Below are 25,653 nucleotides of genomic sequence, written 5' to 3'. Positions count from 1 at the left end.
GCCTGTCCAACTTTGAATTCACCATCAAATACCGGGCAGGACGCTCAAATGCCAACGCGGATGCCCTGTCTAGAATGCCGAACTTACCGGACGTAGGGGAAGATCCAGAAGATCTGGAAGAAGTTGAGCTCCCTGCGTTCCACCGTCATGGGATTACCCTGTATTCCAACCATGTGAAGGACAGGCACTCCGCGACGTTCAATCCCTTGCCCCACTACAACTGGGCGGAGACGCAAGACAGTGATCCTGCAGTCCGCCTGGTGAAGGAAATGCTGACCCAAGCCGATGCCAGTCTGGACCCAGACGCCCCAGAGGAGACTAAGCAACTGTGGAAGGAGAAAAGTAGGCTGTTCCTCTACAGGGAGAAGTTGTGCCGGAGAATGGTTAACTCTCGAACGTATGAGTTGACCTGGCAGGTAGTGGTCCCCAGACGAGACGCGGCTATGATTCTGGAGGCGTACCACAACGGAGCAGGACATTTCGGGTGGAAGAAGCTGGAGTTCTTATTGCGTGAACGGTTCTACTGGGTAGGCATGAGAGGAGCCATCGAGAGGTGGTGCAGAGACTGTGGACCGTGCCACCTAAGAAGGAAGGACCGTGCCAGCCAGAAGACTCCCTTGCAGCCCATCATCACCCGACAGCCACTGGAACTGGTAGCCCTGGACCATGTGAAACTGGCTCCAAGCAGATCTGGGTATGTCTACGCCCTCACAATCGTAGATCATTACTCCCGGTTCCTGGTGGTGGTCCCGGTCAAGGACTTAACGGCTCAAACAGCAGCTAGAGCCTTCCAGCAGCACTTCTGCCGTCCACACGGGTTCCCGGACCAAGTGCTGACAGACCAAGGGCCAGCCTTCGAAGCGGAAGTCTTCCAGGAGTTCTGCAACCTGTATGGCTGCACGAAGATAAGAACAACGCCCTATCACCCTCAAACCAATGGACTCTGCGAGAAGATGAACCAGGTGGTGATAGACCTCCTGAAAACATTGCCCCTGGAAGAACGCAGTATGTGGCCTGAGAAGCTGCCTGATCTGGTGGACCTATACAACCACATCCCTGTAGGTTCTACCAACTGTACCCCGGCTTACCTAATGAGAGCGAGACCTGGTAAGCTGCCTATCGACCTGGATATGGGAGTCCTGACGCCCGAGGACACCTCGCCGGAGGCAGACTGGGATACAGAACGGCAGCAGCAGTATCGGAAAGTACAGGAGAGCGTCGAGCGAAGTCTGTCTCAAGCTAGAGAAAGGCAAGAGAGGGCTTATAATCAGTATGCTCCCGCTGTTCCCCTGGTACCTGGAGAGCAGGTCTTGAAGAGGAAAAGAAGGCTCCACAAGTTGGACGACCAGTGGGAGAAGGACCCGTACACCGTACTGCCATCAAGCCATGAGAGCCCAAAGATTTGCGTGATCAGTAAGGATGGAGGAGAAACCACAGCCGTTGTCTCCAGAGACCACCTGAAGAAGTGTCCCGAGCAGCTGCAAAGCCCTGAAGAAGAAGATCAAGAAAACCCTCGACCCGCAGAGGAAAGGGAAGAAATGATCAGGACTGTACTCGGAGACTTGCCCCGGTCTTGGACACAAGTAAACGGTGCTGTCGTGGTACCCATCCTCACCTTTCTCCAACCAGCCCCGCAAGTGCCTACAGAGGAACCGGAAGAGCTGGAAGAGCAGCCGGCCCAAGAGGCAGAAGAGTCCACACCAGCAGTACAGGAGGATCAACCCTCTGCTAGTAGTGAGCCTGCCGTGCCCCTAGTGAGCCAAAGAGTGCGCAGAAAGCTGCCCAGCCTGCCCATAACACCTCCTACACCCTGTAGTGCAGGACCAGTTAGTGAGCTCCGTAGGTCCACTAGGGTTACCAGAGGCCAGATGCCCGTACGTTGGAGAATCTAAGTTGGCTAGTTGCTTTAACTATTTTATGTTTACCTGTTTTGTTGTAGCCGTTGCTAATTATGTTTTTCAGTTGCAGATTTCTTTATATGGACTGACAGGTTATGGACAGTGAGTAACCGGAACTCTGTTGTAAATACGTTTGGAGCGTAACCCAGGAATGGACTACAGACTGTTAAAGACTCGGGGTAGGACAGACCCCTACCTGGTTACGGCTCCCTGTTCTTTGGTGAAATGGACACCCTTATTGCTCCCGGTAACGGACACGCCGTGACCATCTCATGTATTTAATTGTTATTGTTTATACCCTGTTATGTTTAGTCCGGGAGTACTAAATTTCACTAGGGGGGAATGTGGCACACCAGGGGTCTGGTTTCCACAGTAATAGCAGTATTACGTCTGTGAGCAGGTGGGAGGTCTCCTGGGCAGGAATCCTAAGCATACCACACCTCCTGCCCAGTCCTGGGAGGGGAAGAACTTCCCCTACATAAACTGGGGCTGAGGCAGGGTTAGGGAGAGGAGTTCCAGACAGAGACGGAGTCTGGTCTGGACACGCAGAAACAGAGTCAGATAAACATCAGGAGCTCTGTAGGAGCCAAGGAGAAGCGCCAGGGGCTGGAGCTGTGCAGAGCTCGCCCTGGTAGAAGGTACTAAAACCGGACACAGGAGTCCGAGGCTGTGGGGACTAAGATATACCCAGCAGCAGCATCCATCCGGCAGGGGATTCCAGGTCCTCTGGCCATAAAAGCCCGGAGGCTCAGTCACAACGAAGGGACCAGCACCGCCATCCCAGAGCGGAGGCTAACAGGAGGCCCCAGGTCACCAGCCATACGGGTGAGCACCACACGGTATACCCAGGGACGTGGGCTACTTGTAACCGCCGAAAGCAGGGTAGCCAGGAAGGGTACAGACTAACGGGAAGGCCTACAACTCCACCTGGCCAGGGGAACTCCGGCTTACTCGCAGACTAACCAGGCCCCAACTACTAGCCAGTACTCCCGGGGGAATTTGCCTTGTACCATCAGTAAAGACCCTGAACTGTACCCTCACGTCTCCGTGCTTCCTTGTCGCACCATTAGTGCTGGGACATCCACACCATCACTCCCAACATCAACCTCATCCTCTGCCCTGAGGCCATACCCCTCCCGTTGGGGGTTATACCATCCACGCTGCACATCCGTACCACCGGCCTCAGCGGACTGCCCTGCAGCGGCGGCTTCATAGCCGCATTCAACGGGTGGCGTAGTCGGACACTAATACCATCATACCAATAACTGCCACTTAGTTTGACCACCCTGGGCACGGACCGGGTCACCGCCACACGAAGACTACTACCCCCATCGGATCCGGCTCCGGGTATTCCCCGCGCACACGCGCGCCGCACTACAGCACTGGCCCAGGGGGTGAGTCAGATGCACATGGGGGGGGGTTATGTTTACATAACTTTGTTGCCTTATGAAGAGCGGGGGGGGCCCCCAAAAATTTCTTGCACAGGGGCCCACTACAGTCTGTGTCCGCCCCTGGGATGAAGTAAATGCAGCTGAACAGCAGCTGTCAGGACAGCTGCCCTGTCCTGCTGCAGGGCGTGATGGGGCCTCAGTGATGCGGCTCCTGGCACAGCACATTATGTGGGGCTCCTGGCATAGCTCCTGGCGGGGACCTGGTCTACACTATATGATAAGTATGCACTAAACTCCAAATCCCTCCATTACCCCGCCCCCATATGACCAAAGCCCCACCCACCCCACCCCCTCCTTGCTGGGCCATGGAAAAATGATCTTGCTTCAAGCCGGTCCCTGGTGCAAAAAAGGTTGGGGACCACTGATCTAGAAGGATGCAATAGTGGATGATTGGTGGATGGCCAACATGTCCCGACAAGGCTGTGATGTCAGCAATGAGGTGGCGGAGTCATGTTTTGGGCTGGAATTATGGGGAGAGAGCTGGTAGGTCCCTTTAGAGTCCCTGAAGGTGAGAAAATTACTTTGGCAAAGTATACAGAGTTTCTGACTGAGCACATTCTTTCAAGAAGAATCATACCATCCATAGCAAAATCATCTTCATGCATGACAATACACCATTTCATGCTGCAAAGAATACCTCTGAGAAACTTGTGGGGTGGCTACCATCCTGCATCGATTTTCATCAACTATTTTGGAAAATCAGAGAAAAACAGCATTTGCATAATAATTTGGAACACTATGAAAATAAAAGGATAGGTGACATTATACCAGGATGGGGAACATTATGGCAGGAATGGGTCCAGGATAGGGGAAAATGTTATAGCATGGGGCCCAGGATGGGGGATATTATTACTGGAAGGGGCTCAAGATGGGGGAGATTATTACAAGTAGCCAGGACGAGAGATATTAATAAATGAGGGGCCGAACACGTATGCCTTTATAGGATGTAGAACGCTACAAGGGCCCATACATCTGAACAACATGCAGGTGGGGGCCCAGGTCCAAATTTTGCACTGGGGCCCATCGGACTCTAGTAACTCCACTGCTAAGGGCTCGTCGCTCACACAAGCATACAACTCGGAAGAGTGCTATCTGATGTTTTATGGGATAGCAGTTGGACCAATGTTACTCTATACTACGGGGCAGAGCAAATATGCAATTTTTTCTCATGCCGATTCAACATGAGAAAAGAATCGCTGTATGCTGTCAGTGGCTCCGCAAATCGGAGACAATGCACCCATTCAAGTCTATGTGTGCATGCAAAATATCGGACTGCACTCAGATTTCATCCCGATTTCATATGTTCCCACAATGAGCTTTTAGTGAGTTTTTGACGCTGCATAATTTCTGCACCTATTATTTAAATTAGATTACTTGCGTTATTCATTGCATTTTTTATGCGTTTTTTAACATGCGTTTTTGACGCTTCATTTTGTCTCTTTTTGGTATGTCACGCTTTAAATAAAACTGCTTTGTTTTTGATACTTCCTGGTATTTGGCTTTGACAAAACTTTATTGATACACTTAGGTGTGGATTACATTTGTTTTTGATGAGTTTGCGCCATGGAAACACACTTAAAAACCCAGTGCAGTTTTTACCTGCGGACTTTTCACATCTAATGTAAGTCTATGGGGAAAATCCGCACAAAAACCCAGCGTACCCGCAACAGAAATTCGCATGTTGCAGATTTGAAACACGCACTGCAGGTCAGTTTATGCTGAGTGAAAAAGGAAGCACAGTGGACATGAGAGTTCTCCATCTTCTCCGCACCTTTGATACAATTCTCTCATACGAGAGAATCAGATCACAGTAAACTGTAACTGGGCTCAAACTTTGACCAGAATTTGAGCTGAATGTCATTTACATAATCAATCCAATTCCCTCGCATGAGAGAATAATCACTGGTGTGACCCCAGCCTAGCAGTAAAGCAGAAGTGAACAAAAAGGTAATTTAGTTAGCAAAAAAAAAAAAAACACCCTGTCATGAGGCTTCATTACTAGTGTTGAGCGAACATGCTCGACACTGCTCGGTACTCGCCCGAGCATCACGCTACTCGGGATGTTCGGCGAGCACCGAGCATTTCCGGGTTACTCGGGCGGGAGCTCGGGTCTCCGCCCTGCATGTTTGGCGCTCTTTACAGAGCCAATGTACATGCAGGGATTGCCAGCCAGTCACTGTAATGCTGCTGCCATGTTGGTTGTGGGCATTACAGTGATTGGCTGGCCGCACAGCATCACCTCGAGTATTTAAAACCGGGCGCCGCCATCTTGGACACAGTCACTCCGGATGAGACAGTGTAGGGACAGCGCTGCTGATTTAGGGAGAGATATAAACTGCGAAATAGTTAGTGTAGGGTCTATAAAGGCTGCCAGAACAAACAAAGAGTCCTTTTCAGGACTAATATCCATCCCAGATACCAGGCAGGCAGGCTGTATAGGAGACACAGTGGTTATACCAGCAAACGCTGCATTACAGTCCTGTGTGCTCCTGTTGCTGAAATTGCTGGACTTAGCACCAGGTGTCGGGGGCCAGGAAAAATCCTTTTTTTTTCATCTAAATCCTCCTTTTTTTTTCCTCCTTCACACTGTACAAATACCCGTCTTATTAACCTTTTGGTGTGCCCCCCCCCCCCCCCCAAAAAAAAGCGTGTCTCTGATTTTTCAGACACAAATATAACTGTTGAAAATAGTCTGGTGTAGGCTAGAGAAACAGAAGTGTTGTTCTGCACTTCCACGGTTCAAACCTCTGTATTTTCCATTTTTGGCCATTTGTATCTAAAAAAAAAAAACAGTTTGAGTGTGTCGCTCACTGTTCAGCCGCAAATCTATATATTTAAAAAAGTCTGGTATACCCCAGTAAACAATAACTGTGGTTTTGCCATCGCACGGTAAAAAATCTCTATCATTCAGGTTTTGGTATATTTTCCGTAAAGAAAAACAGTAGTGTCTCCTGACTGTTGTGACACAAAAATATATCTGTTGAAAATAGTCTTGTGTAGGCCCGACATCCCAGTGTGGTTTCGCAGTTCCATGGGTCAAATCGCTGTACTATCCAGTTTTGGGCCTTTGGTATCTAAAAAAAAAGCAGTTTGAGTGTGTCGCTCACTGTTCAGCCGCAAATATCTCTATTTAAAAAAGTGTGGTATACCCCAGTAAACAATAACTGTGGTTTTGCCATCCCACGGTAAAAAATCTCTATTATTCAGCTTTTGGTATATTTTCCGTAAAGAAAAACAGTAGTGTCTCCTGACTGTTGTGACACAAAAATATATCTGTTGAAAATAGTCTTGTGTAGGCCCGACATCCCAGTGTGGTTTCGCAGTTCCATGGGTCAAATCGCTGTACTATCCAGTTTTGGGCCTTTGGTATCTAAAAAAAAAGCAGTTTGAGTGTGTCGCTCACTGTTCAGCCGCAAATATCTCTATTTAAAAAAGTGTGGTATACCCCAGTAAACAATAACTGTGGTTTTGCCATCCCACGGTAAAAAATCTCTATTATTCAGCTTTTGGTAGTTTTTTCCGTAAAGAAAAACAGTAGTGTCTCCTGACTGTTGTGACACAAAAATATATCTGTTGAAAATAGTCTTGTGTAGGCCTGACATCCCAGTGTGGTTTCGCAGTTCCACGGGTCAAATTGCTGTACTATCCAGTTTTGGGCCTTTGGTATCGAACAAAAAAGCAGTTTGAGTGTGTCGCTCACTGTTCAGCCGCAAATATCTCTATTTAAAAAAGTGTGGTATACCCCAGTAAACAATAACTGTGGTTTTGCCATCCCACGGTAAAAAATCTCTATTATTCAGCTTTTGGTAGTTTTTTCCGTAAAGAAAAACAGTAGTGTCTCCTGACTGTTGTGACACAAAAATATATCTGTTGAAAATAGTCTTGTGTAGGCCCGACATCCCAGTGTGGTTTCGCAGTTCCACGGGTCAAATCGCTGTACTATCCAGTTTTGGGCCTTTGGTATCTAAAAAAAAAGCAGTTTGAGTGTGTCGCTCACTGTTCAGCCGCAAATATCTCTATTTAAAAAAGTGTGGTATACCCCAGTAAACAATAACTGTGGTTTTGCCATCCCACGGTAAAAAATCTCTATTATTCAGGTTTTGGTATATTTTCCGTAAAGAAAAACAGTAGTGTCTCCTGACTGTTGTGACACAAAAATATATCTGTTGAAAATAGTCTTGTGTAGGCCCGACATCCCAGTGTGGTTTCGCAGTTCCATGGGTCAAATCGCTGTACTATCCAGTTTTGGGCCTTTGGTATCTAAAAAAAAAAGCAGTTTGAGTGTGTCGCTCACTAGTCAGCCGCAAATATCTCTATTTAAAAAAGCGTGGTATACCCCAGTAAACAATAACTATGGTTTTGCCACCCCATGGTAAAAAATCTCTATTATTCAGCTTTTGGTAGTTTTTTCCGTAAAGAAAAACAGTAGTGTCTCCTGACTGTTGTGACATAAAAATATATCTGTTGAAAATAGTCCTGTGTAGGCCCGACATCCCAGTGTGGTTTCGCAGTTCCACGGGTCAAATCGCTGTACTATCCAGTTTTGGGCCTTTGGTATCTAAAAAAAAAGCAGTTTGAGTGTGTCGCTCACTGTTCAGCCGCAAATATCTCTGTTTAAAAAAGTGTGGTATACCCCAGTAAACAATAACTGTGGTTTTGCCACCCCACGGTAAAAAATCTCTATTATTCAGCTTTTGGTAGTTTTTTCCGTAAAGGAAAACAGTAGTGTCTCCTGACTGTTGTGACACAAAAATATATCTGTTGAAAATAGTCTTGTGTAGGCCCGACATCCCAGTGTGGTTTCGCAGTTCCACGGGTCAAATCGCTGTACTATCCAGTTTTGGGCCTTTGGTATCTAAAAAAAAAAGCAGTTTGAGTGTGTCGCTCACTGTTCAGCCGCAAATATCTCTATTTAAAAAAGTGTGGTGTACCCCAGTAAACAATAACTGTGGTTTTCCTCTTCCACGGTTCTAATCTACTCTTTATTACCCTTTTTCCATTGATAGTGCAAGTGTAAGCTATTTTACTTCATTTACAATGGGCAAGGCGTGTGGCAAGGGACGTGGAAGTGGACGTTCTGGTGATGGTTCATGCAGAGGACGGGGCCGTGGCCAAGGTGAAAATGTGCCACAACCAACAGCCACATCTTCTCGCTCCCACTTCTTGACCGAATTACTAGGGAAGCACAGAACAACACCAGTATTGAGAACTGATCAGTGTGAACAGGTTATTAATTGGATAGCAGATAATGCTTCCAGTTACCTGGGCACCACCACCTCCGGTCTGTCTTCCACACGGTCAACTCTTAGTAGCCGTGAGTCTCGACCGCATACTCCTCCTCACCCTGATGCTCCTTCCTCCCACCATGCCGAGTGTCGTCAGACAGCAAGTGATCCCACACTTGGACATTCTGAAGAGCTGTTCACTGGTCCATTTCCATATTTGGGCCCCTCGCCTGATACGCTTGAAGTGGTGGAAGAGGAGATCCCATGTTGCGATGCCCAAATATTTGAACAGACACGGCCACAGGAAGTCGACGTTGGCAATCTGTCACAAGAGGTGGACGATGACGAGACACAATTGCCAGGAAGTGAGGAGGAGGATCGTGGTGCGCAAGTGGAAGAGGAGGAGGTGGTGGATGATCTAGAAACTGACCCAACGTGGAAGGAGGACATGCAGAGTGAGGCCAGCAGCACACAGGGGGAGGGAGGCAGAGTACCCCAACAGGCAGAAAGAAGCAGTGTTGTGGCCGCAGACAGAAGGCAGGCAACGGTTCCCAGTAACACCAACACGAGGGACGTTGCCAGTACAAGCGGTTGTTAGAACCTTGCTGTTAGGTTTTTTTTCCTTTGCTGGTCACATGACCTTGTTGGCCTATTTAATCCTGCTCCGCCCTTCTGGCTTTGCTGGACTTCATTGTATATCTACTTTCTAGCTAGCCTGTGCTCTGTATCTAACTCTGTTAGTTTGCTTGGTCTACGGACCTCTAGGTTCTATCTATTTTGTTTGTTCGTCTGTCTGCTACTATTTCTGTTAGGAGGTGTCCCATATTCCTCCCAGTCCTTAGTACTTGTAGGGATTCCCTCCCCAAATCTATAGGTCTCCGTACAGACTAGATTAGGACTTTAGCAGGTCTGATCGCAGGATCAGGTTCCCTGTTACATCGTAGGGATTCAGCTGAGTCTTATAGTAGGGACAGATCTCCTCTCTTTCCTTAGCTTTGGTAGCAGAACATAACAGTAAGTCCAGCCTGTAAATTCTCTAAGGAAAGATTTTTTTTTGTTCCATCATGGTGTCGGTTCAGGATTTGGCTAAACACCTGCAGGGACTCTCTCTGGAAGTGGCCGAGCTCCGTCAGCACGTGAGTAACTGTCCTGGAGCATATTTCTTGGAGCCTAAGGTATGTTTGCCGGATTTATTTTTTGGTGAACATCGAGAATTTTTTTCATTTAAAAATGCTTGCTTATTGTATTTTCGTTTGAGACCCAAGTCCTCTGGGGATGAATCCCAGCGCGTAGGGTTCATAATGTCACTTTTGCGCAAAGAGCCTCAGGAGTGGGCCTTTTCTTTGCAACCTAGTGATACATGCTTCAGATCAGTGGATAGTTTTTTTTCTGCTTTAGGATTATTATATGATGATCCTGACCGTGTGGCATCAGCTGAGACTGAGTTGAGACGTTTAAAACAAGGATCAGGTAATATGGAAAAATATTGTACACATTTTCGTCGTTGGTCCACTCAAACAGGGTGGAACGATTCTGCTCTGAAAAGTCTATTTCTTGCTGGGCTCAGTGAAAAGGTTAAAGACCTGCTAATTGCTTATCCTACACCTGAGGATTTGCAACAGGCTATTCAATTAGCTATACGGGTGGACAGAAGACTGCGTGCTAGGGTTAATGAGAGCAAATCCTCTGCTATGTCAGTTTCTGGTTATGATAATGTGTGTACTAACAGTGGTGAACCGATGGAGATTGGATCGGTGGCACCTCGCTCTCAAGAAAAACACCGTCGTTTTTCAGAAGGCTTGTGTTTCTATTGCGGGAAATCTGGTCATTTGATTAAAGGCTGTGAGCTTCGTATGAAGAAAGAAAAAAAAATGGTCAGTCACGCCCGTATTGCCTGTTTAAATTCCAAGGGTATATTTTTAGCTGCTTCCACGATTGCTCAGGAAAAATTAATGGAATTTCGGGTGTTTGTTGATTGCGGGTCTACACTGAATGTTATTGATGGGGGATTCGTGGAAAAACTCAATTTAAAACCTGAACCTTTATCATCCCCCATTGCTGTGGTTTCTGTGGATGGCTCCCCTTTGAAGAATATTACTCTCAAGGTCAGTGAATTTCCTCTCACTATTAATGGTGTTCACCATGAGAAATTGGATTTGGTAGTGTTGAATAACTTGCCTTCTCCAGTAATATTGGGTTTGCCCTGGTTAAAATTTCACAATCCTGTACTGGATTGGTCTACCAGTGAAATTAAATCCTGGAGCCATAAATGTTATGACAAGTGTTGTAACGGGCGTATTGCAGCTTTGGATAGGGGAGAATTGCCTGTTCCTATTCAGGATTTTTGGAGAGTTTTTTCTGAGAAAGAATCGCAGGTTTTGCCTCCCCATAGAGACTATGATTGTTCTATTGAATTTGTCCCTGGAGCGACTCTTCCTAAAAGTCGTTTATTTAACCTTACTATTCCTGAGAGGAAGGCTTTGGAGGAATACATACAGACAAGTTTGGCCGCCGGTCACATTAGGCCCTCTAAGTCTCCTGTGGCGGTTGGATTTTTTTTTGTAAAAAAAAAGGACGGCGGTTTACGTCCTTGTCTGGATTTTCGTGAGATTAACAAAATTACGGTACGCAATCCTTACCCACTGCCATTGATTCCTGATCTGTTTAACCAGTTATTGGGGGCCAAGTGGTTCTCTAAAATTGACCTTAAGGGGGCATACAATCTGTTGCGCATGAAGGAGGGTGATGAATGGAAGACTGCTTTTAACACTCCTGTGGGTCATTTTGAGAATCTGGTTATGCCTTTTGGTCTTACTAATGCTCCTGCATTTTTTCAGAATCTGATTAATGACATCCTTAGACCTTTGATCGGTAAAAATGTGGTTGTGTATTTGGATGACATTTTGATTTATTCGCCAGATCTGGAGTCTCATTGGCGGAGCGTGCGTGAGGTATTACAGTTATTAATGGACAATTCGCTTTTTGCTAAGCTGGAGAAATGTGAGTTCGCTGTACAGAGAATTAGTTTTTTGGGCTACATTATCTCCAGCAAAGGTTTTGAGATGGATCCGGTTAAGGTTCAGGCTGTGCAGGAATGGCCTAGGCCTATTGGTTTGAAATCAATACAGAGGTTTTTGGGTTTCGCCAATTACTATAGAAAATTCATAAAAAATTTTTCTAGTATTGTCAAACCTCTGACTGATCTCACCAGGAAAGGTGCTGATGCGGTTCAGTGGTCTTCTGAGGCCATTGAAGCTTTTGTGTATCTCAAGGAGAGGTTCACCTCTGCTCCCATCCTTATGCAGCCTGATGTTACTAGGCCGTTTTTGGTTGAGGTTGATGCTTCCTCTGTGGGGGTTGGCGCAGTATTGTCTCAGGATAACGGGGATGGATTACATCCCTGTGCATTTTTTTCAAAAAAATTTTCGGAGACTGAATTGAATTACGATATTGGTAATCGGGAATTATTGGCTATTAAACTCGCATTTGAACACTGGCGCCACTTCTTGGAAGGTGCGGAATTTCCCGTTCAGGTTCTTACGGATCATAAAAATCTGATATATCTTGACGCTGCCAAGCGCCTGAATGCCCGTCAGGCTAGGTGGGCACTGTTTTTCTCGCGGTTTAATTTCTCCGTTACTTACATCCCTGGTACTAAGAATGTTAAGGCGGATGCCTTGTCTCGCAGTTTTTCTCCCATAGTCGGTGCTGAGAAAGAGGAAAACATTTTACAAGAAGGTGTTGTGATAGCTGCTTTAGACTCCGTTTTGGAAGATGAGATTCTTAAAGCTCAGGAGAATGCCCCATCTAACACTCCTCATGGGAGGTTGTTTGTGCCTGGGACCTTTAGGAGAGATTTGTTTGTTGAGTGTCACGAATCTCGGTTGGCAGGTCATCCCGGAATCTCTGAGACCAAGAGACTGGTGGGTCGCAGTTTTTGGTGGCCTGGATGGCAGAAGGAAGTCATTAAGTGGGTGCGCCAATGTACTATATGTGCTAGATCTAAGTCCTCACATACTCCTGCTGCGGGGTTGCTTTGTCCTTTGGAGGTCCCCAGTGCTCCTTGGACACATTTGGCTATGGACTTTATAACTGACCTTCCCCCCTCTGAGGGTTTTACTGTCATCTGGGTGGTCGTGGACCGTTTTAGCAAGATGTGTCACTTGGTTCCCTTCGTCAAACTGCCCTGCGCTAAAACTCTCGCTAAGGCCTTTGTCAAGGAAATTGTCAGACTTCATGGCGTTCCTACTGACATTGTTTCTGATAGGGGTCCTCAGTTCGTGGCTCGTTTTTGGCGTGCCTTTTGTGACAGGTTGGGAATTCATTTGTCGTTTTCGTCCGGATATCATCCTGAATCTAATGGCCAGACAGAAAGGAAAAACCAGGATGTTGAGCAGTTCTTGCGTTGTTTTGTGGCAGACAATCAAGAGGGGTGGTCTGAGTTTCTGCCACTTGCCGAATTTGCTCTGAACAATCATACATCTTCTTCTGCTGGTTGTTCGCCTTTTTTTTGTTGTTCTGGGAGACATCCGTCGTTTGGGTCGTTCTCCAAGTTGGGATCTGCCGTGCCTGAGGAGGAGAATTTTTCCGGTGATTTGGAAAGAGTTTGGACGGATGTGCGTGGTAATCTTCAGGAGGCCAACAGAAAATCTAAAGACTACTTTGATAGGAAACGACAGGAGGTTTTGTTCGCTGTTGGTGACATGGTTTGGTTGTCCTCTAGGAATCTGCGGTTGAGGATTCCTTCTAAGAAATTGGGTCCCAAGTTTGTAGGGCCCTTTAAGGTGCTTCAGGTTGTCAACCAATCTGCTGTTAGGTTGGAGGTTCCTACCTCCTGGAGAATTAATCCGGTCTTTCATGTCTCTCTGTTAAAAAAAGCTGTTGTGTCGGATGGTGACGCCTCTGCCTCTGTTCCTCCGGTGGTGGAGGACGGGGAATATGAAATTTCTCGCATCCTTGACTCTAGACGGTATAGAGGTAGTTTGCAGTATCTTGTGGCCTGGAAAGGTTTCGGACCCGAGGATAACTCTTGGGTGAGGTCAGATGATGTTTCCGCGTCCAGACTTATCAGAGCGTTTCACAGGAGATTTCCTGATAAGCCTGGTCCTAGGGGATCCGGAGGATCCTCTTAGAAGGGGGGGTACTGTTAGAACCTTGCTGTTAGGTTTTTTTTCCTTTGCTGGTCACATGACCTTGTTGGCCTATTTAATCCTGCTCCGCCCTTCTGGCTTTGCTGGACTTCATTGTATATCTACTTTCTAGCTAGCCTGTGCTCTGTATCTAACTCTGTTAGTTTGCTTGGTCTACGGACCTCTAGGTTCTATCTATTTTGTTTGTTCGTCTGTCTGCTACTATTTCTGTTAGGAGGTGTCCCATATTCCTCCCAGTCCTTAGTACTTGTAGGGATTCCCTCCCCAAATCTATAGGTCTCCGTACAGACTAGATTAGGACTTTAGCAGGTCTGATCGCAGGATCAGGTTCCCTGTTACATCGTAGGGATTCAGCTGAGTCTTATAGTAGGGACAGATCTCCTCTCTTTCCTTAGCTTTGGTAGCAGAACATAACAGTGGTAGGTCTTCCAGAGTCTAGAATTTTTTTAAAGACTCTGCTGATAACCCCAAAAAGGCCATATGTTCCACCTGCCTGCATGATCAGGCACATGGCAGCAAAGCACCCGACTTTGTGGGGCGAAACCCAGGGTCCACGACCAGTGTCAGCGGGTGTCACCACTGCTTCTTCCACTGTTGTGCGTGCAATAGAACCCCCTGTTGTGTGTGCTAGGCAATCCCCTGTCCATACTGCATGTAAAGATGCCCCCTCCTCTCAGTCTTCACTTGTTATGGCAGTTTCTCAAGAAACAGCATCAACGTCCACGTCCACGTCCCACCGCAACGTTCAATTGTCCATATCCCACACCTTTGAACGAAAGCGGAAATTCGCAGCTAACGCCCCACAGGCCACAGTCCTAAATTCACACATTTCACGACTGCTTGCGTTGGAAATGCTGCCTTTTAGGCTGGTGGAGACGGAATCCTTCCGCAATCTTATGGCGGTGGCCGTCCCTCGGTACTCGGTCCCCAGCCGACACTATTTTGCCCGGTGTGCCATCCCCGCACTACACAAGCACGTGTCCCAAAGCATCTGCCGTGCCCTCAACATCGGAGTTACTGGGAGAGTCCACCTGACAACGGACAAGTGGAAATGTGCTTGTGGCCAGGGACGGTACATCTCTCTGACGGCACACTGGGTAAACATAGTGGAAGCCGGGACCCAGTCGGACCTTGGGACGGAACACATCCTCCCCACACCGAGGATTGCGGGCCCTATGTCAGTCAGAGTGGCCCCCACAGTGTACAGCTCCTGCGCATCCTCCTCCTCCTCATGTTCAGCCTCCATCTCAGATATCACCACATCAGTTACAAGCTGGAAGCATTGCAGTACTGCCTCCGCCAAGCGGCAACAGGCTGTGCTGAAACTCATAAGCTTAGGTGATAAACCTCACACTGCTTGTGAGTTGTGGACAGCTGTGAAAGAGCAGGGAGATCTGTGGCTGAGACCGCTGAACCTACATCCCGGCATGGTCGTGTGTGACAATGGCCGTAACCTGGTGGCGGCTCTGAGGCGAGGTGAGATCACACACGTACCATGCCTGGCTCATGTGCTTAACATCGTGGTTCAGCGGTCTCTTAAATCGTACCCCGAGTAGCCAGATCTGCTCGTGAAAGTACGCCGCCTGTCAGCTCATTTTCGCAAGTCGGCTACAGCTTCCGCCGCCCTTGCTGTGTTGCAGCAGCGTTTGCAGCTTCCGGCACACCGACTGGTGTGTGATGTCCCCACATGTTGGAACTCTACCCTCCACATGTTGCAAAGGATTTGTGAGCAGAAGAGAGCAGTTGTGGAGTACCAGCTGCAACAAAGCCGTCGATATTCAGGTCAGACTCCACACATAAGACCTCAGGAGTGGACCTGGATGTCTGACATATGTACCATCCTGACAAACTTTGAGGAGGCCACCAAGATGGTGAGTGGCGATGACGCCATCATTAGTGTCAGCATCCCACTTGTCTGTCTTTTGCAACGCTCTCTGCAGAGAATTAAAGAGGAGGCACTGCAGCCAGTGTATGATGAGATGGATCAACAAGCCGTAGCGGGCGATTACACACAGCCCAGCCTCATCTCATCCCAACGTGCATTGGGGGACAATGAGGGAGAGGAGGAGGAGGAGGAGGAGGAGGAAGAACAGGAGCTGCTATCATGCGTTGTAGACGGTAGTACCTGTACAAGTGTCATACCGTCGGTTCAGCGTGGGTGGCCTGAGGACAGGGGGGAGGAGGAAGAGGAGGAGGAGGAGGAGAGCATGGTCAGTCGTCATCTTGGTGAGGACACGGAAATCTTGCCCGTTACCAGTCTGGCACGCATGGCTGACTTTATGTTACGCTGCCTTAACCGTGACCCTCGCGTTGTCAAAATGTTGGGTGACAGTCATTACTGGTTGGTGACACTTGTAGACCCCGCTACAAAGAGAACTTTCACTCTCTTATTCCTGAGGTGGAGAGGTCTACAAAAATGGGGCAGTACCAGAAGGCCCATGCTGCAGAACTCTTAAAAAAATTCCCATCTGAACACGCTAGCGGCAGAGGTCACAGTTCGTTGCCCAACCAAGGCGTACAGGCGAGAGAGATGGAACTCCAATCCAGCAGAGGCAGGGGAACACTGTCAACGTTCTGGGACAGTTTTCTGACACCCGCCCAGCTTATAGGCCCTGACGCGCGGGGTACTCTCACAAGGAGTGGAAAGTTTCAAGAGATGGTGAGGGAGTACCTTGCCGACCGTACCAGCGTCCTCCGTGATTCCTCTGTGCCTTTTAATTATTGGGTATCCAAGCTGGACACTTGGAATGAACTCGCTCTGTACGCCTTGGAGGTCCTGGCCTGCCCTGCCGCTAGCGTGTTATCGGAGCGTGTTTTTAGTGCCGCTGGGGGAATTATAACTGATAAGCGCACTCGCCTGTCAACTGACAATGCTGACAAGCTGACCCTTATCAAAATGAACAAGGGCTGGATTGGGCCAGACTTCTCATCACCACCAAATGACAGCAGAGTAACATAAAGTCAAATCCACTGTGTTATTTCGGGAGGTGTATTCACATGCACCGCTTCACACCCACACATGGGTATACGCGTCCTCGTTTCGGCTGTTTTATCTTCTTCTCCTTATCCTCAGCCTCCACCACCACTATACCACCAGGGTGCCAGCATTGCAAGTTCCTCCGTCCTTATTTTTGGCAGCTTTTGCTTGCAAGGCATAAGCAAATACTATGGGACACCCACTCCCCAATAATGGGACTTATGTTTGTAATATGCTGTACTGCATGGCTCTTGTAAGGGGCATTGCAAGTTGCTCCATCCTAATTTTTGGCAGCTTTTGCTTGGAAGGCATAAGTAAATACTATGTGACACCCACTCCCTAATAATGGGACTTATGTTTGTAATATGCTGTACTGCATGGCTCTTGTAAGGGGCATTGCAAGTTGCTCCGTCCTAATTTTTGTCAGCTTTTGCTTGGAAAGCATAAGCAAATACTATGGGACACCCACTCCCCAATAATGGGACTTATGTTTGTAATATGCTGTACTGCATGGCTCTTGTAAGGGGCATTGCAAGTTGCTCCGTCCTAATTTTTGGCAGCTTTTGCTTGGAAAGCATAAGCAAATACTATGGGAGACCCACTCCCCAATAATGGGACTCATGTTTGTAATATGCTGTACTGCATGGCTCTTGTAAGGGGCATTGCAAGTTGCTCCATCCTAATTTTTGGCAGCTTTTGCTTGCAAGGCATAAGCAAATACTATGGGACACCCACTCCCCAATAATGGGACTTATGTTTGTAATATGCTGTACTGCATGGCTCTTGTAAGGGGCATTGCAAGTTGCTCCGTCCTAATTTTTGGCAGCTTTTGATTGCAAGGCATAAGCAAATACTATGGGACACCCACTCCCCAATAATGGGATTTATGTTTGTAATATGCTGTACTGCATGGCTCTTGTAAGGGGCATTGCAAGTTGCTCCGTTCTAATTTTTGGCAGCTTTTGCTTGCAAGGCATAAGCAAATACTATGGGACACCCACTCCCCAATAATGGGACTTATGTTTGTAATATGCTGTACTGCATGGCTCTTGTAAGGGGCATTGCAAGTTGCTCCGTCCTAATTTTTGGCAGCTTTTGCTTGCAAGGCATAAGCAAATACTATGGGAGACCCACTCCCCAATAATGGGATTTATGTTTGTAATATGCTGTACTGCATGGCTCTTGTAAGGGGCATTGCAAGTTGCTCCGTCCTAATTTTTGGCAGCTTTTGCTTGCAAGGCATAAGCAAATACTATGGGAGACCCACTCCCCAATAATGGGACTTATGTTTGTAATATGCTGTACTTCATGGCTCTTGTAAGGGGCATTGCAAGTTGCTCCGTCCTAATTTTTGGCAGCTTTTGCTTGCAAGGCATAAGCAAATACTATGGGAGACCCACTCCCCAATAATGGGACTTATGTTTGTAATATGCTGTACTGCATGGCTCTTGTAAGGGGCATTGCAAGTTGCTCCGTCCTAATTTTTGGCAGCTTTTGCTTGCAAGGCATAAGCAAATACTATGGGAGATCCACTCCCCAATAGTGGGACTTGTTTGTAATATGCTGTACTGCATGTGACGCGCCCCTTGGGCCGTGTGTACACGTGTGTGGGATACCCGGTGCCGGGTCTCTGGGGTCTGTAGTCTCCTTGGCGGTGACCCGATCCCGTGGCTCAGGCTGGTCAAACCAGTGGCAGTCTTTCTTAGGTTTTGAGGTTAATTGTCCGACTGCGCCACCCGTGGATTGCGGTCAGGGAGTACCACCGCTGCGAGGCAGACCGCTGAGGCTGGTGTTGTGTGCGCAGCAGAGAATGGGATAACTCCCCACGGGAGGAGTATAGCCTCAGGGCAGTGAGTGTGGATGATGGGGGTGATGGTGCACGAGCGCAGCAGGAACGACTCAGAGTCTTTGCAGTGCAGTTCAGGGTCTTTACTGATGATTATAAGGTAGACCCTCACGGGAGTACTGGCTAGCATAAGAGGCCTGGTCAGTCTGTGAGCAAGCAGGAGTTCCCCTGGCCAGGTGGAGTTGTAGGCCTCCCCGTCTGACTGCACTCTTCCTGGCTACCTTGCTGAAAGCGGGTAGAAGTAGCCCACGTCCCTGAATGTACCGTGTAGTGCTCACCCGTATGGCTGGTGACTTGGGGCCTTCTGTTAGCCTCCGCTCAGCGACGGCGGTGCTGGTCCCTTGCTTGTGACTGAGCCTCCGGGCTTCTATGGCCAGAGGACCTGAAATCCCCTGCCGGCTGGTTTCTGCTGCTGGATATATAAGTCCTCACAGCCTCGGACTCCTGTGTCCGGTTCCTATTGTCTTCTGCCAGGGCGAGCTCTGCTCAGCTTCCAGCCCCTGGTCTTTAGCTCCTAGCTCCTACAGAGCTCCTTGCTGTTACTTTCCCTTGCTCTCACTCTGACTCTGACTGCTCTCTGACTCACTCAACCCCGCCCCAGATCCAGTTTATAAGGGCAGAATTCTCCCCTCCCAGGACTGGGGCAGGAGGATGTTGCATGTTTAAGGGATCCTGACCAGGAAACCTCCCACTTGCTCTCCGACGTAATATCTCTATTACTGTGGTGACCAGACCCCTGGGGTGCCACACATGGCTCTTGTAAGGGGCATTGCAGTTCCTCATAATTTTTGGAAAGCCTTCCATTCACTGCTTAGGCCAACAGTGCACAGGAGACCCAGTTGCTATAAATGGAAAAAAAGGTTTAGTTAACACCCTCTGACCTCCATGTCATTTCCAAGGGGCATTGGAGTGCCTCGAAATTTTTGGTAGGCATTGCACTCACTGTATGCCCTATAACTGTGTAGCCGAACCGCTCCTTTTGTTACAGAAACATATCCTACAAGACATATCTGGTTGACTGGCCTGATATTGATGTGAATGGTCCCTGTTCCTCCTGCTCTTTCTCCTTTGCCACTACCTCATCCATCATTTATCACCTGAAGCTTTGTTTTAACGGGAGTCATAGAACTTGGATAGTAGCAGGAAAACATCCAGCAATCCTCGGAGGAGGGAGGATATGCGCCAAAACGCTGACCACCTCAGGCCTAGCCGCTACTACATACATGCGCTTGCATTACAACAAAACAAAGCAGATGCTAACTTCTATCATCCTCATCATGCTCCTCACCTTGGCACTCTCAACTCCCCTGATGGAGAAGCCAGGGCCCACCGGAGGAGTCTGATAGTCCGGTGGGCTCGGCCAATGCTGCCATAAAGCAGGCCAGGCTAAGAAAAGTGTGGAAAAGGTTACCGAGACAAATAGGGGTGGCTGGGGACCGAGTATGGACACCCGGCCACCCCCTGGAGGCTGGGGAGCAAGCGGGGACACCCGGCCACCAGGCGGCTGGGGACTGAGTATGGGTACCAGGCCGCCGACACAGCCATGGCGTGGTGGCCAGATTCCGCCTCCACATGCCTAAAAGGCCCAATTTAAAGTGCAAGCAAGCAAGCAGTATGGTATTGCAGCCTGGGGGTGGGTGGGTGGCAGGCTGCATACTTGCGCTTGCATTGCAAGGAATGGGAGAGGTACAATTGAACACTGCCCTGGGACAAGGACTTGAATGGGGATATTTGCAAGTCTGCAACGACAGGTGCAAGGTGGGAGGCATCTTCGCATGTACCATGAACAGGGGTTTGGCATGCACACACTACAGCGAATAGGCTCTCCTTCCCACTAAATGCACTGGGGAGGGCACAGGTAATGTTTTGGTATACGCGCTTAATCTTATGTATAAGGCACACCAGGACAAATAGGGACGGCTGGGGACTGAGTATGGATACCTCGCTGCCAAAGCAGCCATGAGGTAGTGGCCAGCTTCGGCCTCCTCCAAACTAAAAGGCCCCATTTCAAGTGCAAGCTAGCAGTATGGAATTGCAGTCTGGGGGTGGGTGGGTGGCAGGCTGCACACTTACACTTGCATTAAAAGAAAGCATAGCAGATGCTAACTTCTGTCATCATCATCATGCTCCTCGCCTTGGCACTCTCAACTCCACCGATGGAGAAGTCAGGGCCCACCGGAGGAGTCTGGTTCTCTGGTGGGCTCGTCCAATGCTGCCTAAAGCAGGCCGGGCTAAGAAAAGTGTGTGGGGGGATGTTCCAAGGAGAAATAGGTGCGGCTGGGGACCGTTTATGGACACCCGACTGCCCCCAGGCGGCTGGGGACCGTGTGTGGACACCGGGCCGCAGGGCGGCTGGGGACCGAGTATGGACACCCGGCCGACGGGCGGCTGGGGACTGAGTATGGATTCCAGGCCGCCAACACAGCCATGACGTGGTGGCCAGATTCCGCCTCCACATGCCTAAAAGGCCTAATTTCAAGTTCAAGCAAGCAAGCAGTATGGTATTGCAGCCAGGGGGTGGGTGGGTGGCAGGCTGCATACTTGAGCTTGTATTGCAAGGAATGGGGGAGGTACAATTGAACACTGCCCTGGGACTAGAACTTGCATGGGGATAGTTGCAAGTCTGCATCTTCTGATGCGGCAAGGATCACTTATGATGGGCACACTTTTAGACAGTGACCTGGGAGTCAGAGATGCTTCCAGCGGTCTTCCCCATGCTGTTCCCATGTCTTTTCAGCACTTTATGCATGTGTCACACAGCACATGGCCAGATAAGGTTGTAAAATGTTAAAATGACATTTCCCGGTGAATGCATTTGTCATAGTTGAAAGCAATACAAAAGTGCAAAAACAGATAAAAAATGCTACTTGTGAACATAGCCGAAGGTGTGGAGGAGTATTTTTTGTTTTTGGTCATTTATTTTAACTTATACACAAGTCTTTTTCCTGGAAAGGATGTTCCTTAACATATTTCACAGGAAAAAAGTTTCACTTTCATTTTTGAACGTTTTATTGTGAGCCCGTAAAAGTGGCTTAATACCTCTGACCACGTTGTTGACAGCAGTGACCTGGGGGTCAGAAATGCTTCCTGGGGCGATCCCCATGCTGTCCCCATGTCATTTGTGCACTGTCACTATCGTTTTGGGCACTTGTTAGGCTTTTAAAAGACTGCCGGGGGTGCCACCGGAAAAATGCTCGAGTCTCCCATATACTAACATTGAGCTCGTTGCTCGGGTCGAGCACCCGAGTATCACGGCGAGCTCGGCCCGAGCTTCGAGCACCCGAGCATTTTAGTGCTCGCTCAACACTATTCATTACCATTGCATAACAGAGAAAAAAAGTGTACACACACAACAGGTTGCTCTGGACAAAAAAGATACTTAGCCTAAATAGCTGCAGTCAAAATAGATACAATGTAGACAGCATATATACAGTACAGACCAAAAGTTTGGACACACGTTCTCATTTAAAGATTTTTCTGTATTTTCATGGCTATGAAAATTGTACATTCACACTGAAGGCATCAAAACTATGAATTAACACATGTGGAATTATATACTTAACAAAAAACTGTGAAACAACTGAAAATATGTCTTATATTCTAGGTTCTTCAAAGTAGCCACCTTTTGCTTTGATGACTGCTTTGCACACTCTTGGCATTCTCTTGATGAGCTTCAAGAGGTAGCCACCGGAAATGGTTTTCACTTCACAGGTGTGCCCTGTCAGGTTTAATAAGTGGGATTTCTTGCCTTATAAATGGGGTTGGGACCATCAGTTGTGTTGTGCAGAAGTCTGGTGGATGCACAGCTGATAGTCCTACTAAATATATATATAGTACAGACCAAAAGTTTGGACACACCTTCTCATTTAAAGATTTTTCTGTATTTTCATGACTTTTAAAATTGTACATGCACACTGAAGGCATCAAAACTATGAATTAACACATGTGGAATTATATACTTAACAAAAAAAGTGTGAAACAACTGAAAATATATCTTATATTCTAGGTTTTTCAAAACTGAAAAGTGGGGTGTGCAATATTATTATGTTATATCTAGATATATGCAGATGGGTCGGATCAAGTGATATACTTACCTTACGCTGAATATAGGCTAGAAGACCTATATATATGACACATAAACTAGATGATATCTAAAATATAGCATTTATTATTGATATATTAAAAGATACATGACTAGAGTAAAATAGGGAAAGGGAGCACAAAAAAGAGAGGTCACAGAGGTATGTAGCAGCAATTGTTAGGTATACATGCAACAAATTAATTCATAAAAACCATCCTCCACAGAAAAAAGTGCATGAGTATATTGCAGATAATAAAGTGAGACAGTGGTAAAGTGCAATGTGCTAGTACAATTCTCACAATACTGAGTATATAATAAGATAACAAAGCTGGGTGAGCATGGTGTGCAAAGTAGCGCATTTACTAAGTAACCTAGTTACTTAGTTGTTTTGTGAATTAATTTGTTGCATGTATACCTAACAATTGCTGCTACATACCTCTGTGACCTCTCTTTTTTGTGCTCCCTTTCCCTATTTTACTCTAGTCATGTATCTTTTAATATATCAATAATAAATGCTATATTTTAGATATCATCTAGTTTATGTGTCATATATATAGGTCTTCTAGCCTATATTCAGCGTAAGGTAAGTATATCACTTGATTAAAATATCCAATAAATTTCGTTCCACTTCATGATTGTGTCCCACTTGTTGTTGATTCTTCCAAAAAAAATTTGAAATTTATATATTTATGTTTGAAGCCAGAAATGTGGCAAAAGGTAGAAAAGTTCAAGGGGGACAAATACTTTCACAAGGCACTGTATATTAAAGGCCTCCCCTCCCCCCAAAAAAACAACACAAAAAAAACCTTTTTTTCTTTTGTGATCCTAAGTCGTTGGGATGCTTTACATCTAACCCTTGTAATCCCCAAAAACGGTAAAAAGTAGTTCCTCATTCATCCCATGGGGTGCCATCGATTGGAGTTCGTAAATCCAACGTGATTCTTGTTGGAGTAACTTCCTCCGGATGTTCCCCCCTCTTTTTACTGATGCCTGATCTTTTCCAAGCCCACTATTTGCATATTACTACAATTCCCGTGATGATATTTCAGGTAATGTGCTGCCACCGAGGAAATTGTGTTACCTTTGTCCATGTCTGACGCAGCCAAATTGATCGTGGAGATGTGTTTCAGAATTCTTCTTCTGACTTCTTGTGAGGTTTGTCCAACATGTATCTGTCGACAAGGGCATATAATCGCATAGATCACATTCCTTGACTTGCAATTGATGTATGTCTTGAGTCGATATGTTTTCAAATCTAAAGGGTTGATGAAAAAATCTAGAGTAGGACTCATAAACTCGCATATATTGCAGTCACCATAAGGAAAAGAACCCTTCAGGGTGACCCCCCTGTTTAAACGGACCGTCGGTCTTGTGTAGTGGCTCCGTGTTACGATGTCCCCAAAATTGGGTGCCCTTCTTGCCATGAGGAGGGGCCGATCCCCCACCAAAGTACCGGTTTGGAGATAAGTGGTAGGGATCTTCCAATGTTCCGTCAGCACATTCCTCACCTGGTTCCATTGTGTATAGTATTCCGTGATGAAGAGCAGTTTGTTATCTTTAGGTTTAAGTCTTGTATCCAAAAGGGTTCCCCGTGTGTGCAATTTTGCCCGCTGGTATGCCTTGGAGATGGTTCTCCTGGGATATATCCGATTCCTGAAGCGGTCCGTAAGCAGATGCGCCTGGCTCTCAAAGTCCTCATCTTCTGTGCAGTTTCTCCTGGTTCTCAGGAACTGTCCAGTTGGTATTCCCTGCCTAATATGAAATGGATGAAAGCTGTTAAAATCCAAAAGGTTATTTGTCGCTGTTGGTTTCCTATATAGGTTTGTGACCAGCCGGTCACCCTTCATCTGGATAGTGAGATCCAGGTAAGTCGCCGTCGTTGTTGACATTGAATATGTTAAGAATATGTTTAGGGAGTTCCCATTCAAAAAGTCCATAAACGCTCGACATTCCTGTTCCGTGCCTCTCCATGTAAAAAAGACATCGTCGATATATCGTTTCCAATAACTGTGCAGGCACCGGAAAGTGACAGTGACCGCCCGCAGACGGGCACAGGCACAGAGCACAGGCAGACGGGGCCGGGGTGAAGCAAAGCGCGCTCCATGAGAGCGGCACTTTCCACATGCCCGGAAGTCAGGGAGCACAGTGCATGTCACAGGGCCTGTCACAGAGCCCTGTGACGTGCAGGGGAGGAGGGGGATATGATAATTAAGCAGAGAAGCAGGGATTTAGGGGAATAATAAGCAGATAGGTGGGGATTGCTTGGCGTCCCCTGGACGCCAAGCCTGTGGAAAAAAGAATTGATTGAAGTGCTTTTCTCTGCCATCAGACCTCTACTATGGGCCATACAGGTATGTATAGATTTAATTTTCTATACGCTGTTTGGCCATAGAAGAGGTCTGATATCGCCCAGCAGGGAGACAGATTCCCTTTAAGCGGCCTGACAGCGTGCCTCTACTGGCTGTGCCTAGGGCATATGCCCCTCTTGCCCTACCTAGATACACTACTGATTAAACCTGACAATTTCACACTGACAGAAAGTATGTTAGACCCCACTTATGGAAGAGCCTGACAGGCCACCGTAGCTGAGTGACCCTAAGGCCATTACTCGTCTTGGGGTCTGTGGAGACACGAGGGTGAGTGGGTGCTCTCGCCCGCTGGCCTGGCTGTCTTTAGAAAGACGAAAGACCGCATGTGTCAGGGCTCATAACACTGAACGCCCACACTCCTTCCCCGTGGGCAGAACATTACTCAGACAACACAGAGTGAGGGTACCACCCTCCGGTAAAACTTTATTGGGTCACCAACAGTTAACAACATATAGTACATTTCGAGCAAGAACACAAGATGGTGCAAGTGACAGGCTCACCCTTCAACTGGCTCACCATGGATTAGAACCTCGGCGAGTGTTGGTCCCCAATTGGCTGAGTACGGCTCCCAGTCCGGTATCTGATGCGTTTATTTGAAAAATGAACCAGCGGTGGAAGTTGGGAGCAGTCAGGACTGGGCTCTGGGCTAGCTAGGT

The sequence above is a fragment of the Phyllobates terribilis genome, unplaced genomic scaffold (assembly GCF_046119375.1).
Source record: "Phyllobates terribilis strain yellow unplaced genomic scaffold, ASM4611937v1 Scaffold_1__5_contigs__length_1240528914, whole genome shotgun sequence".
Classification (NCBI taxonomy): Eukaryota; Metazoa; Chordata; class Amphibia; order Anura; family Dendrobatidae; genus Phyllobates; species Phyllobates terribilis.
This window is presented reverse-complemented; position numbering follows the sequence as displayed.